The sequence below is a fragment of the Rhinopithecus bieti genome, unplaced genomic scaffold (assembly GCF_001698545.2).
Source record: "Rhinopithecus bieti isolate Rb0 unplaced genomic scaffold, ASM169854v2 scaffold_574, whole genome shotgun sequence".
Classification (NCBI taxonomy): domain Eukaryota; kingdom Metazoa; phylum Chordata; class Mammalia; order Primates; family Cercopithecidae; genus Rhinopithecus; species Rhinopithecus bieti.
In genome coordinates, this window is record NW_016803605.1 from 2,219,518 (window position 1) to 2,235,530 (window position 16,013).

Consider the following 16,013-nt stretch of genomic DNA (forward strand, 5'->3'; position numbering starts at 1 on the left):
TGTGGCCAATGAATCTATGTACTGTGGGTGGGCTGTGGCCAATCAGAATCTATTTACTGCAGGTGGGCTGTGGCCAATCAGAATCTATTTACTGCAGGTGGGCTGTGGCCAATCAATCTATGTACTGCAGGTGGGCTGTGGCCAATCAGAATCTATGTACTGCGGGTGGGCTGTGGCCAATCAGAATCTATGTACTGCGGGTGGGCATGTTGCACTGCAGTCACATCAGGATTCTATCAGCAAGAAAATTCCCAGATGGGTAGACAAGTAAGAATGTCAGCCCCTACCTTCACCACCCTCCTTTCCTCTCGTGTCGAGAGCCCTAAAGATAACCCGATTCTCAGCTGGGCTCTTTTATGAAGAGCCGGTAGCCATAAGAAACAGGAGAGAAAATTCTGATTCTGAATGTATCAACTTAGCCTCTGACACTGCACACAATGCTGCATCCCAGAGCCCCCACTTTTTTTGGGTAGACGGCCATCAGAATCCAAAGGTTATATTGTTCTGAAGATCTGTTTGTTGTAAACAACAAACATATACAAATAGAGGCCCATATACAAGTAAAACAAACAGAAAAGGTTTGTGTATGCTTCTAAGATTCACTCTAAGGGGTTTTTTGAATTCAAAATTGTTTGTTTTACGTGTATATGGCCCTGTGAGTTTTCCAGTAGAAGAGAGTCATGCTTCTGTGTAAGTGCAGAATAATAGCAAAAGAACATGTCCCTGGAGAAATTGGAGACAGCCAGTTCTCTGCTTGAGGACATCTTATGGAGAAATATATTTCTTTCACACATCTGTGGGAGAAAGACAAACAAGGAACGGGGGATGGAAAGAGCCACTTCCAATCAATCAATCCACCAAAGCCACCTTTTGCAGATGGCCCTGTGATTGGTGTACTCTATCCTGCAGCCTTGGCTTGATGCTTAGGTCTTGTATGTATGTGAGCTAAGCAGTCTTCTCTTAAGATGCCTGAAGTCCCACTACTAACAAGATCTTTGAGCATTTCCCTTTCTAGTCTTCTGCTGTGAAAACAAAAACAGTTCTTCTAGGGCACAAGAAGAATAAGTAATACAAGGAGACCCTAATGTTACATTGGTGGGATGAGATTAAAGACACTGTTTTGTTTTTTGGTTTTTCTTTTTTGTTTTTGTCTGTGTGAGACGGAGTTTCGCTCATCGCCCAGGCTGGAGTGCAGTGGTGCGATCTCGGCTCACTGCAACCTCCACCTCCCAGGTTCAAGCAATTCTCTCGCCTCAGCCTCCTGAGTAGCTGGGATGACAGACATGAGTCACCATGCCTGGCTAATTTTTGTATTTTAGTAGAGACTGGGTTTCACCATGTTGTTCAGGCTGGTCTTTAAGTCCTGACTTCAGGTGACCCACCCACCTCAGCCTCCCAAAGTGCTGGGATTACAGGCATGAGCCACCGTGCCCGGCCTAAAAATGCTTTTATTCCTTGTGAAAGAAATTGACAGAAGGAGCATCCTGGACAAAGTAGAACAATCAGAGAGGTCATACCTTATGCTGCTGTGTGCTTCTAAAAACCGCACAAGCATGAAAATTAGGCATGGTCAAAATGGCTCAATAAACTCTACAGAAATAGTGTTTTCCTCCAAGGTCGCAGATCACCAGTCATTTGTTGTACCAGGACCTGACATATATCTTCCTTTACCCCCCCCTTTTTGAGAGATTACCAACACTCAATCAAGGTGAGGTTTTCTTGCTGCAGCAATGATAACAAACAGCTTTACTTCATCAGCATGTTTGTCTGATGGTATTTCTGGGGTAGCTGATAGTTGACACTAGGAAGCCTAAGATTAGAGCCATAATTACACATTTAAGGTCCCCTGGTGTCATAACCATACTCTGCCCTTTGAGGAGAGTAAATCAACCACTGGTATTTCAGCCACTGCTTTATGGCTTTGTATTGGTATTTTCCCGTTTTGCCCACTTAAACTCTTTCAGCAGTGGTGTCTGTGCTCAGGTCAGAGGCAGATCTGTAATTCCTATGGATGGTGGATAGGATGTCGCCATTAGAATTTCATAGACAGGAGGGAGAAGAAACACTAGTGAGGAAAGAAAGTCTTTAGAGGACCTCAAGTCATTTAATACCTCAGAAAGCCATAATGTAAGACATGAGAGACGGATTTTAATTAAGCTGATATCCTCCATGTCAGGCCAGCCTGCAGCGTGCTCTCCCATCAGTGTTTGCTGTCCCACTTTCCCACATAAAACGCAGGGCGTTTCATCCGTGGAAACTCCCTGAAGGGAGTTTGGCTCTCAGCTGTTCTCAGCCTGAAGAGGAGGTTCAAGTAGGTATTGGAACCCTTGTTAAAAGGTTAAGTTTTCTAGAAATAATGAGTGGTCAACAGATCCTACTAGGTAAGAAACCATCTTCTAACTGTTTCTGAAGAGTAGAAAAAGAGGACTAGAAGAGGCAACACTTAATCTAAAAGATTACTCATAATGAAATTTGAGGCATGTCAAGAGGTTGCCACTCAGATCGTAGCAGACCTAAGGCCCAAGCAGAAGATTGCGGCTGCCTGGGTGGAGGATGTCAATCATGAGAGGCAGGTGCAAAGTTGGATTTCCAGAAATAACACAAGGAGCTGGGGAGTGTGCCAGACTCCTTTATGGCCTCTGGATTCATGGCCAGAAAAGTAGGTAAAGAGGCAGCTGTGGCTACCGGTTGACAGGCCTCCCAGCAGGCAAGATGTCTCTAGGTGATTTGTGGTCCACACTGACTGGGGTCTCACTGAGGGTAGGAGGTTGCAGGGTCACACCTTCACTAAGTATCTTTCACTTTCCTCCCCCACAAGAGCACTGCTCCCTGTGGGTTGCCTGAAGATTTAAGCTACTTAATATATACTTAGTTGTCATAAAATACCATGAGGACTGTGTCACTTATTGGGTATGCTTACTCTCATTTTTACAAGGATATGAATTGGCTTATTTTTATTTTGTTTTATTTTATTTTATTTTGGTGAGTCAGTTCCTGCCTTATAAGGCACAAATGTAAATCCAACCCAACCCACAGAATAATAGCAAATCAACAATGAACCTCCCCACCCCACTGGCCCCAGGATGCTGCTCTGCAGCTGGTTCATACTGAAGTTCTATCTGAGGTCAGAGACTTACACATTTTAAGGATTTTGTTTTATTCCAAGCCATTTGTTTTTCCTTCTGTATCAGATTTGCCTGTATATGAAAATATGCTGCATAAATTATAATCTTTGCTCCTAATGTGTATTGCTAAGTTGCTTGTCACTTTTAGCAGCAGTTTCTGTTTAATGACCATTCTCCTTTTAATTCAAGTGTTAAGAATCTGTAAAAGACAAAGTGCATATGGTAATGCTTCTAACCCCTCGTTAATTTATTTTGTATTAGTATGCTCAGTAGCTACTGTATATAGCCTGAATAGAGCCTACTCTGTTACACTCTCCAAAATTATTGTGCTAATGCAATGAGACAATCTTTGCTCAATAGCAAAATAGTGTCTGACATATGCTAAGGGATCAATAAAAATCAGCTAATACTTTTATTAAAGATATTTAAGTTATTCACTTATTAACTCTGCAAGGAACAACTGTACAAGAGGCTCTGTGTACACCAGTCGAGAGAAAAGGCATGTTTATCTAGACTAAACTTAGTCTAGGTTTTGAGATCCCAGGAGCATAGACAGATACTGGGGAAGAATAAGATAACGTTTACACAGTCTGGCCAAGATGGTGAAACCTCGTCTCTACTAAAAATACAAAAAAAAAATCTGGGCATAGTAGAGGGTGCCTGTAATCCCAGCTACTTGGCAGGCTGAAACAGAGAACCGCTTGAACCCAGAGGCAAAGGTTGCAGTGAGCTGAGATCGCGCCACTGCACTCCAGCCTAGGCAACAGAGTGAGACTCCATCTTAAAAAGAGATAAAAAAGAGATAAGTTTACACATATTGCTTGAGCTTCTCTTTAATTCATTTAATTTTGTAGTTATAAAACAATAGATTAGCTTGATTTTATTTGCATTTACTCTTGGAGTTTAACCCATCAATGGATGGCTCATTCCTGAGAGAACAGGAAACGACAGGACATTGTACTATAACTGGTGACAAAGGCTTAGTGGCAGAGCCAGAATCAACAGCCATCTGCTGCCAGTGTTAGCATGTTTCTGTGTCAATAATAGCAATATGCTCTGCGATGTATCCGTGAGTGTTTACTCCATCACAGATAACTTATTTAATTTGCCCAAGACCCTGGTGAGGAATTAGCCTCATTAAACAACTCTTTATGAAACAAATCTTAAATCAACACGGGAGATCCTCAGACTCCAGATTTTGTGCTTATTGTATGTAGTTTTTTTCCAGGTCTTGCTACTTTTCAATATTTTAGGTGACAGAATTATCATTTAAAAAAATGAACTTAACAGTGCTAAGCCTTAAGTTCAATATTATGGTCAGAGAAACATAATTCCAGTGTGGCAATTCCTCAAGCATCTAGAACTAGAAATACCATTTGACCCAGCAATCCCATTACTGGGTATATACCCAAAGGATTATAAATCATGCTGCTATAAAGACACATGCATGTGTATGTTTATTGTGACACTATTCACAATAGCAAAGACTTGGAATCAACCCAAATGTCCATCAGTGACAGACTGGATTAAGAAACTGTGGCACATATACACCATGGAATACTATGCAGCCATAAAAAAGGATGAGTTCATGTCCTTTGTAGGGACATGGATGCAGCTGGAAACCATCATTCTAAGCAAACTATCGCAAGAACAGAAAACAAAACACCGCGTATTCTCACTCATAGGTGGGAATTGAACAACGAGAACACTTGGACACAGGAAGGGGAACATCACATACCCGGGCCTGTTGTAGGGAGCGGGGAGGTGGGAGGGATAGCATTAGGAGATGGTTTTAAAAAATCTCTTTTTCTAGCAATACAAACATTTGAGTAAGCAAACTATTTCTGTCAAAGTGAAAATTTGTCTATGTGAAGCAAAACATCTCAACTTACTGAAAACTTGATTTTTAACTTCCAAGCCTGCTCTCTAGTTGGTGACACACATCTGAATCTCAGAGGAATGTTTAGGCCCAGGGAAAGATGTGGCAGTCATCAGCCTAGGGACAGTACCTGAAACAAACAAACAAAAAATAGAAAAGTGGGTGAGATATCAAAAGAGAGTGTGTGGATTGAGAAGACCAGTCGGCTGAGATAAAAAACAACCAACCAACTAATCAACCAAAAAACAAGACAGCCCTCAGGGAACAGGCTCATGCAGAAGGCAGGCAGAGGCCGGGGAACCATGCAGGAGTAAGGGGATGGCAGCTGAAGTCAGAAAGAGGCCTGGTGGCTGAGAAAACTGCAAGAAATAAAGAAGAGTTGGGTATAAATCTAATATCTTAAATCTGAGTTATCAAGGTCAACCTTTAACCAAAATCAATATCTAAACGTTGCCAAAAAATAATGGCAACCCATTGGACAACCGTCAATGCCCATTGGATCCTGAGATCCTGGTCTCTAAAACTAACTCAGTTGGAAGAATCCAGGACTCATTGGAGACTGGCTCGTTCCAAGTCTTGGGGCAAAAATAAATTCAGAAGGTGGTAGCAACTTGCTGACGTTGCTGGAAAGCAAGAATGCATTTTAAATATCAAAAGAAATGCTAAAGGAGCAGAGAAATTTAATAAAGGGCTTTTAGGAGCCCAGCTGTTCCAAGCTTTAAAAACAGAACTCACAGCAATTAATTATTGAAATAAGTTGAGTTAATGAAAGGTGGTGAGTTAATTATATTCAAAGGAAAAAAGGATTCAAAAGGAGACTATAATAACACATTTTTATTGAAATAAGTGTGTGGTATTTGTATGTGTCTCTCTCTAAGTGTGTGTGAGGGTGTGAGAGAGGGAGAATTTTACTTATTCTGTTAATTACATGGCTGTATGTATGCGTGACAAAATTAATGGTATCAATTGTAGGATGTTTTAGAATATGTTGAAACGGAACTATGTAATATGTTTTATAATAACTGACATTTTATGTGTTCTGTCTATTATTTAGGATTTATTAAGTAATAAGACAAGAACAGCCATTTTAAAATGTCATTTAATTTCTCTAAGGAAATTTAATGAATGTGGAACGGAATTTGGTACTGAATGTTCAAAGGCCTAAAAGTCTTTTCTAACTCTTTACGTATATTTAAACAAAACCACATCAATTTTGTTGTGGTGTTCCTCATTTTCTACTCCTAAATGCACTGAATGACTGTTTTTTATTCTAGTAATGATATGGCTATATGTGCATGCAATGAAATTAAAATTAATTGCATCAATTGTATGATTCTTTTGTCCCAGAGGGCCTGGATTAATAGAAGTCCAGTTTCAATCAGGCAATTATCAACAGTGCAAACAGGACTGAAATATTTATTTGATTTGTCAGTAAAGGTGGAGTAGGGTGACCTCAGCAGAGCCAATTCAATTGATTGAGCGTTGAGGCAGGAATATTGGAAGGTGTGTGTCCTTGAGGGCATTAGTCCCTAAAACGACAGAGCCAGACAGAAACACAAGAAGCGTGCAGAATGCCAATGTGTGTGTATCTCATAATGTCTGGAAGATCAGTGTCCCTGCCAGGAAGGAAGAATGTGGAAAACGTGCAGAACAAAATCAGTAGCTAATGCACCAGTCTCATCAAGGGCTAAAGCAACTGAGCAGGAGGTCTGACTCCAATCAGAACTGGGCAATGCGGGACTGGAATGCAAGGTGCTGGGCTGTAAAGTCATTGCACTTTGAAACAGGGACAAATAAAACACTTGAAAAGGCCGAACAAGGCAGTCCATGGGGTGGGAAAAATCACCCAGTGTATCTGCTGCTCCGGAGCTGCTCCCAGCTGAAAATCTCTAATCTTTAGCTAATTGAATCCCACTGAGGAAGTGACTTGAACAATTTTTGAAGAATAAATTCCAATATGTCTGGGATAGTAATTCCAATTTTCTGGAAATATTAAAATGATTTCCTTGGTATCTCTTTAAGCTCAGGAAAATTTAGAATCAACAAAACATGATGAATTATATCAAATCTGTATATTGTATTTATTTGCTAAGGTAAGAAGTAATTGGGGAAGTTTTTGGTACTTAAAACATTTGTAATTGTTAAGACAATTTGTCTTATTAGATTACAGGTTCATCTTCCTTTTCCAGGGAAAATGCAATTTAGAAATCAATTTTGACTTTTGTCTTTAAGTTGAAAAGTATAAGAAATTAATCTAATATACAAAAACAATATAGAATGTAAAAATAACATTATTTATTAATATTTCTGGGCTTGGTTATTATGTTGCTTAACAAGAGAGTGGATATATTCAATTTACAAATACTGTTTAAAATATTTAAAGAAATTTAGTTAAGGCTTTCAAAATTGTCCTATAAATATTGAAATAGATTTGCAAATAAAATATTAAACTTGTAAGTTGACCATAATGACTTACGGAAAATCTTAAGTTTGGCATTTTATTTACTTGAATATTTTGATTAGTAATTTAAAAGGCAAGGAGCCACAGATAATCTTCTCTATGCACTGAAGCCAGCCTTCAAGGCAACAACTCATACTAACAAAGTGGAATGAGCTGCTACTGGGACACGGACCACTCTGGGAGGGTGGGTGGAAAGAGAGAGGAGCAGGAAACAGAAGCTCTTTCATGGAAACGAACAGAAACAATAAACCAGAGCTGCCAAGAGAAGCACAGAGGATCTTCAAAATATAATACTAAGGGGAATATAGATCTAGACCGCAGTCCAATATTTGTGAATTTAAAACACATGCATACACAACCTGTAATTATACAGTATGCAAAGATTCAAAGATACCACACAAGGGCATACGTCAAGCACATGGGCACCTCCACAGGAAGGGGTGATGGTAGATGAGAGAAGGGAAAAATGAGAGGGCCTGGCAGGAACAATCGTGATAGGACCATAAACTAAGGAGTAGGATCAACCAAACCCATGGCTACCTGTGTTTTACATTGTTTTAAAAGAAAAAAGAAAAGAAAACAAGGACAGAAAGGAGAGAGGGATGAAAATGAACTAAGAACCATACACTGGGGTTGATTCTATCCTGATCTGATCTGCAAAAGGCCCTTCAACTCAGCCTTCCTGTTGCGGGTTGGAGAGAGAGAGAGAGACAGACAGACAGATAGTTTCTAGTGGGAAATATATATATATATCTTCAGACTCACCTGGCTCAATAAAATACCAAACTTCATGGTAGTTACCATTATAAGAGCAACTTCTTTCTTTTGCCTGTCCCTTCACTGGGATCTGATAAACACTAAATATTGGTGATAATTATGAGAATAGTAACTGGAGTCTGCATTTCCAAATGTGTGGATGAAGATAAGGTTCCCTTCTCAAATGTTTTAATATTACCATTTCTCACCATCCCCTAAATTTGTACAAGTCATTCTGAAATGAAACACCAACTATTCACACATTAACTGAAGCAATTATTTTTTTGCCCCTTCTTCCCTCTTTTTGTTCCAACCATTAAGAAATGTGAGAAACTAATTAGTCTTTATGTAAATTTAAATTAAACCATGTAAATTTTGCTGTGGGTGTTTCTCCTTTTCTACTCCCGAATGCTTTCAATGAATATTATTTATTCTGGTAGTTAGATGGCTGTATGTGCATGTGATAAAATTAAAATTAATTGCACTGATTATATGTTTTTTTTTGTTTTTTTTTTTGTTTTTTTTTTTTTGTCCCAGGGAGCCTGGACCAATAGAAGCACAGTTTCAATCAGGCAATCACCAATAGGCCCAAACAGGACTGAAACTATTCATTTGATTTGTCAGTAAAAGTGGACTAGGGGTTTCTACAGAAGCCTCTGACATTCGCACACTTTACCCCAGGACAAACTTCAAGGTGGGAAACTAGTCAACAAAATCAAGGTAAGAGTTTCCAATTTCCAAAGGTGGGAATTGTCTCTGTAGGATAGAAGTGCAGAAACACTTCCCATAAAGGACCAGATGGTGCATATTTTAGACTTTGTGGAAGAAGAGGCAGAACTGAGGATATAATAAAAGTACAAGAAAGAAAACTCCTGACTTCTCCACCCCATCTGCTATTTCCATGTTACTCACCACTTCAGATGCTGGGCTGCAGTGCTGTGAGCCTGCCAGCTGGATGGAACCTCTGGGAGTGGAGGGGAATCAGGGTGGAGCTTGGTGTCTGCAGCCCACAGTGCTTGCCCACTCAATCCCTGACTGCTGGACATGACAAAAACAGGCAGCTGCTTGGAGTTGGCTCACAGGCCATGGTCCACTGATCCTTACTCTAAGGAGTCACATCTACCCATAAAATGAACCATCCATGGCTAAAGATGCTTAATTGAGACAAGGGAGTATAATAATTACTGGATGAGAGAGCAGGTCTTTAGTCTGGTGATGGCAGGAGCAATGGATTCACCCAACCCCTTTAATTGTCCTGCTAGCCACACTACTGGACTATATTGCCCAACATTCCTTGCAGTTAAGTTGGGGTCATGTGACTAGGCTCCAGCCAATAAAAATGATGTGAGCCTGGCAGTAGAACTTTCTGTAAGGTTCCAGATTCCAGGGTGACCATAGCAGCTGTGTGTTATGGGGTCATAATGCAGAAAGACCAGGGTCTTCAAATGACTACATAAGGCAGAGGTTTCCACAGTGCCCCCCACACTTGGGATTGTAATGCAAAGAGTAAATAAATCTTTATGATGAAAACCACTGGCAGTTGGGGGTTGTTACAGCAGTGAAAAGACTGTGACTAATAGAGGCAGCAAGAAATAGAGGGGAGAGAGAACGGTGCCCATGTGCGTTATCCTGCAAAAAGGGCTCACTGTCCAATGTGCTGGAAGCCAGTACTATGACACTGGGTTTCTGAGAAAAGGAAAGCTTTATACTGCAAGCTGACTCACAAGGAGACAGGAGTGAAGCTCAAACCTGTGCTAGTTTCTATTGGGAAAAGTTCACGGAGTGGATTCTGAGATTAGTAGGTAATTGATGGAAGGAAAGGGGAGGTCTGGAAAGTCCTTGAGCGTGTACAATTATCTTTTCGCACTAACTCATGTGCAATTGCAGGGGAAGTTAGTATGAAACATGCAGTGAAAATTCAGGCTGTGATGTCAGTAGGCTCGTGCTGTACAAACTCCAGTCATCCATATCAGTTCCAGCTGATTACAGTCAGGTCTTTTATCTCATAAGCAAAGTTTCAGTGCTTTAGCAAGTTGTTTCTTTTCTTATCTGCCATCCCACAACCTCAAGAATTTCTATAAGCTACTGGTTTCTTCAACTTTTGGGGGCAGAGTTTCGTGTGTAACCCAAAGGCCTCATAGTTCCATAATGAGGGATCCACACCTCCTAGAGAGGGCATGTTTCTGAGAGGGTCATCACTGAGGAGCAGAGCTGCACTAATACAAGATGAGACAAGACATACCAACATAGAGGGCAGCCTTCTCAATAAGAGGCTCTCGTTTTCAGAGAGAAATAAGCTGTGTTTTCTCCATTTCATCTGCCTCCTGGTAAGCTATCATCCTGTGGTATCTTTGAGATGAGGCACCCATACTGTGCTCTGAAAGGAACAATAAAATTACCTGAGAGTCTTCAAAATAGGTGAGAGATAAAGGACAGTGTTAGGAGTATCCACAAAACCATGAGTATATAGAATAAGAAGAAAATATAAACTGAGAATAGAGGGAGTCAGCAAGAGTGGAACATGTGGATTTTACGTAAATGTGCCCTATATGAACACCACGAGATAGCCAACCTTATGTTGTCTATCATAGAGGAGTCACTGGGGAAATAGCCTAGCAAAATTATCATGTTTAATATGAAATTTTCAAAAATCAGAACTTACAGAGTACAGTAGTTAAGAGTGTGGGCTTGGAAGGAAAAAATCTGGTATTATTTGCCAAGTCTGGGACCTAGAGCGAATTTTCACCAAGCCCCTTTCATTTTCCTGCTAGCCACATGACTGGACTACATTGCCTAGCATCCCTTGCAGTTAGGTTGAGATCATGTGATTGGGTTCTGACCAATGAAAATGATGTAAGCCTGGCAGTAGAATCTTCCGCAAGATTCAGGATTCCAGGGTGACCATAGCAGCTGTGTGTTATGGGGCTATAATGCAGAAAGACCAGGTCTTTCCATGACTACATTTAAACGGCAGAGTTTTTCCCCTGCTGCCCCCCCCCCCCCCGGATCCGTCGCATTTTCTCATCTGCTAAACTGGGGATATTATTCTTTAATTCATAAAGATCTTGTAAGAATTAACCTAAAATTAAGATACATTTTAAAATGTGGCATTTATTAGGCAGTTGATAAATGCTAATTATTATGGCATTTAGTAATGCTTTAATAATAGCATTGGAGGTGTGAAAGTTGATTTGGCCGAGAAGCTCAATCGAATGGAAGCTCAATTGCCTGTTCCCATATACAATATCAGAAAAGTTATTTTGAATATTCGTGGGATACCAAGAATAATCCAAACGGGAGGATGAGAGCCCCAGCCCAATGTCAGTACCTGTTTTCTCTGGGAGGCTTCTTTGGAAAACCAGATATCTCATAGTTGGGCAGGTCTCTGCACACAGGCTTTACAGATCTTAGATTCTATGCCTTGTCTCTCCCACAAGGTCTCAATTCTCTGAGCTGAGTGCTGTTCTGCTGTTCATTTAAGAGTCTCCAAGTGGAGCCCATCATAGGCTAAATTGCCAAAACCCCTGGTACAGGTGTATGACTTTAGCTCAGACACCAGCACAGCCTCTGCTCTGTTCCTGTTAGCCCTTGATGTCATCCAGAGATCTGAGCTCTTGCATCTTGACCTCCAGGAGTTGGTTCCCTTGGGCCTAGGTCTTGTTTCCCAGGTCTGTCTCCATGCATGGCCTCTGCTCTGGGGCTCTTCCTGCCAAACTGCAAGATCTTTATCATCAAAGTATCCTGGGGCCAGGTACCATATTTACACAGGAAAAACCCAACACATGGTCATGACATTGTAGTAACGAGTCTTGGATTCAGATGGAGGAGGAGAAAGAAACCTGTCCTGGGAGTCAAGATCCCCGAAGTGCACCTTCATCTCAATTAAGAGGCATGTTAGCTCTGCTGTCTAGACATTCCTAGAGGGGAGTGAAGGGAAACAGATTTCAGGTATAGTGTTTTGTTTTTTTTAACTTTTATTTTAAATTCAGGGTTGCATGTGTAGGTTTGTTACGTAAGTGAACTTGTGCCATGGGGTTTTATTGTACAAATTACTTCATCACCCAGGTATTAAGCCTACTACCCATTAGTTATTTTTCTTGATCCTCTCCCTCTGCCCACCCTCCACCCTCTGACAGGCCTCAGTGTCTGTTGTTCCATATGTCCATGTGTTCTCATCATTTAGCTCCCACTTATAAGTGAGAACATATGGTATTTGGATTTCTGTTTCTGTGTTAGTTTGCTCAGGATAATGGCCTCCAGCTCCACCCATGTCCCTGCAAAGGATACAATCTCATTCTCTTTTTTATGGTTGCATAGTATTCCATGGTATATATGTCCCACGTTTTGTTTATCCATTCTGTCATTGATGGGCATTTAGGTTGATTCCATGTCTTTGCTATTGTGAATAGTGTTGCAGTGAACATATGCATGTATATGTCTTCATAATAGAATGATTTATATTCCTTTGGGTATCTACCCAGTAATGGGATTGCTGGCTCAAATTGTATTTGTCTTTAGGTCTTTGAGGAATTGCCACACTGTCTTCCTTAATAGTGGAACTAATTTGCACTCCCACCAACAGTGTATAAGAGTTTCTTTTTCTCCACAACCTCACCAGTATTTGTTATTTTTTGACATTTTAGTGATAGCCATTCTGAACAGGTGTGTGATGGCATCTCAAAGAGCTCCTGCACAACAAAATAAACTATCAACAAAGTAAACAGACAACCTACAGAATGGAAGACAATTTTCCCAAACTATGCATCCGACGAAGATCTAATATCCACATCTATAAGGAACTTAAACAAATGTATGAGAAGAAAACCAACAACCCCATAAAGAGTGGGCAAAGGACACAAACAGACACTTTTCAAAAGAAGACATAATGTGGCCAACAATATATGAAAAAAATATCAGGTATAGTGTTTTCAGTGATGGGACAGGCATGGAGGAAGATAATCAAAGTCCTCTCATGGCACATGGCAAGGAGATTAGAATGAAAGAGAACCAGGAAGATGGGGAAAGAGGAGCAGAGATAAAAATGGAGAAAGGAGGGCAAAGAAGAGTTGGGGTGGAGAGAGAAGATTCTAAAGACAGAGAGGATGGACATGTGAAGAGAAGTGGAAGCTCAGGAGCTGGTGGAGAGCCATGGGGTTTAACCTACGGTATGAATGAATGGAGGCAAGCCATGGCTATGGTTGCCACCAAGCCAGGAAGTGTGTTTCCCCTTGATTGAGAGGTGTGAGACCCCCAGGGTCAGGGCTCCTGTTCAGTCACAGGACTCTCCATCCCAGCTCAGATGTCCCCAGAGAGGACATAGCAGTCACTCCTAGAGGCCACTGCAGGGAACTGAAAATTATTCTCTGCTCCATTTTTTGTTGACGGGGAGAAAGGATGAGGAATTCGTCATGCCCTTGTGGGAACCCAAAAGGTGCTTCCCTTAAGAGCCCTGCAAGGCCACAGAGACTCTTGCTTGGGCCCAGGAAGAAGCAGCTGTGGCCCTGGCCTCCATTCCTTCAGTCCTCTTTAGTCTTCAGCAAGGGACAAGGACCCCAGGCTGCCCAGAGGTGAGAATGAGGCCTTGCTATTGCAGAGAACATAGGTTTGGGTTGGTGTGGCTGGGGATAGGAATGGGGGTGGTCACAGGAGGCAGGAGAATCTGAAAGAGGTCTTGTTCACCAAGCACCCTCTTCTGTCACATCCCACTTGTGTGCTCACCAATGCATCATGTTAAGTAGTGCTGGACACATGCAAGATGTCTTTCTCTTCAGAGTGAGCCTCACAGAAGTAGGAAACAGGGGCTTGGGGGAGGAATTGGGAGGGGGATAGGCACTCTCCTTGCAGCGCGTTGGCCCAGAGGAAAGAAAAGAAGCACTGAACATATGGTGCAGCCCTGGGCCTCTCAGGGTTCTGAGAGCAAGACCAAAGGAAGCCAGGGTAGGCATCTGGGGACAGACAGGCAGGTGGCCCCAGTCCCAACCTCCTCTGTCCCACTCTGATCACTGAAAAGTGGTGATGACTCTGGGAACGCCCTGTCCAGCCCCACAGTCTGGCAGCAAAGAGGAGCGTGGGATTGGGATAGACCACAAGAACTCCTCTCAGTCTGCCTCCCCACCAACTGGGTGACCTCAGGCAACATGTTTTCCCTCAGTTCTGGGTCAAAAACACCATTATGAATAAAATATCAGAAGTAAAAATGTAACTATAAAGTGCTTACCTCAGTGCCCGGCACAGTGCAAGTGCTCAAAAGCTGAGAAACGTCAGGAAGGATGGAAGAGGGAGGAACAATTCTGAAGGAGGGAGGTTGAGCCTCTGCGATCGCTGCTATACAGACAGAAGCAACGTCCCACAAGCTCAACACCGGAGCCACCAAGCCCCTGTAGTGGGAGAAGAGTCTTCATTGTCCTCACTTTGCTGTTCTCATCAAAATCTGCCCCCACATCTGGCTATCTTGGGAGTATAGTCACTTCTTCCTGGCTGTTTCCAAGGATGCTGAAGACCACATTGCTAGGAGACCAGGTCAGAACTTGCCCATAAGGTGATTCCCCTCCTCCCACCAACTTAGAGAAGAGCAAGCTCCCATTTCTGCTTTTATAAAACCGCTGCTTCTAAAAAGTCTATGAAACAGCTGTTTGCAAGACACTGGGCATCAGGCAAAAGAGGATGTTGGCTCCTGAAAGATGCGGAAAAAGCAAGACGAGCCCTACAATTGTCCAGCTTACCACAGGGATAGAGTTTCCGGTTGTGGGGCCTGCCTTGCTTTTTTCTTATCTTCTTTCAGTGACTGTTTATACTTGGTTTGGTTTGGTTTGTTTCTGGTAGGAGGGTAATTTCATTCCCCGTTATTACATCTTGGCTGAAATAGAACCTCCTCATTGCCACTTTAATTGCAGTTTTAAGTAATTTTTACTCAACGTCCAATTTTGGCCACTTATTAAACAAAGTCTGTCTGAACACAGTAAGTCCACTTAACACTTAGCCATTTTATAAGGAGTGTTGCTTTGTTTCAGTGACTATTTGTCCTACCCTAGGCACTGACATATGATATTTATTCATCCATTTAAAACTCAATGATTGTTTGAGGGGTGTGCAATTATTTAAGATCTTCATTGTGGAAACAGAGGATTAAGGGATGAAGAAATACACATGAAGAGCATAGCTTGCAAATGATGGAAGCTGGATTTCAACAGAGGCAATGTCCCTGAAACCTGCACTCTTCATTGAAGAAGACGCTATGCTGCCTAGCCCAGGGTGGAGTCGTATCAACCATGACTAGAAACTTATTTTCAGAGCAATACCCCGTTGGGATCTTTCACAAACAATAAACCTCTCATTTCAGTGTTAAAATATGAACCACGTCACACACAGCACACTGAATGGACAAAGCTTCTTTTGAACAGAAGAGCAGTTTCCTGCTCTCCCATGGACACAGATGAGCAGGTTAATGCTTGTCAAGGGCCCAGAGTGAAACATGCTAGAGGAGGAGTCAGGAGATCTTAGGTAAGACATTGCACAGTTTGCTTTTCACACTGTGTGGATTAGTAGAAGGAATAGGAAGGGCCATGACCCAAGAAAGGGACGGTGGGAAAGAGTGCTATCAACCCCTTCAATAATATCCAAATAGCCACATCAAAAACCAACCACTTCTGTGCACTGTCCCTCACTGCATGCCTGACATTTCACTCCTACCATGACTCCATGAAATAGAGGTGCTCTCACTTCCCCAATTCAAAAATAAAGAGTTTTGATGCTCAGAGAAGCTGAGAGGGTCACAACCCAAGATCACATCTCT

The 16,013-nt window shown here is 41.8% G+C and overlaps 1 long non-coding RNA gene across 6 annotated transcripts in view; it reads right to left on the minus strand.

Annotated features, from left to right (window-relative positions):
- Positions 1-9,504, minus strand: part of LOC108540441 (uncharacterized) — a 50,923-nt gene extending 41,419 nt beyond the window's left edge. For 5 of the 6 annotated variants that reach the window (XR_001888677.1, XR_001888668.1, XR_001888676.1 and 2 more), the window contains exons 1-2: positions 9,134-9,504; positions 5,018-5,134 (exon numbers count right to left, since the gene is read on the minus strand). This is a non-coding gene — a long non-coding RNA (uncharacterized LOC108540441). Of the gene's footprint in view, positions 1-3,103; positions 3,325-5,017; positions 5,135-9,133 lie in introns of those variants that run through there. The other variant, XR_001888681.1, reaches the window with a different exon arrangement.
- Positions 9,505-16,013: the final 6,509 nt, after the last annotated feature.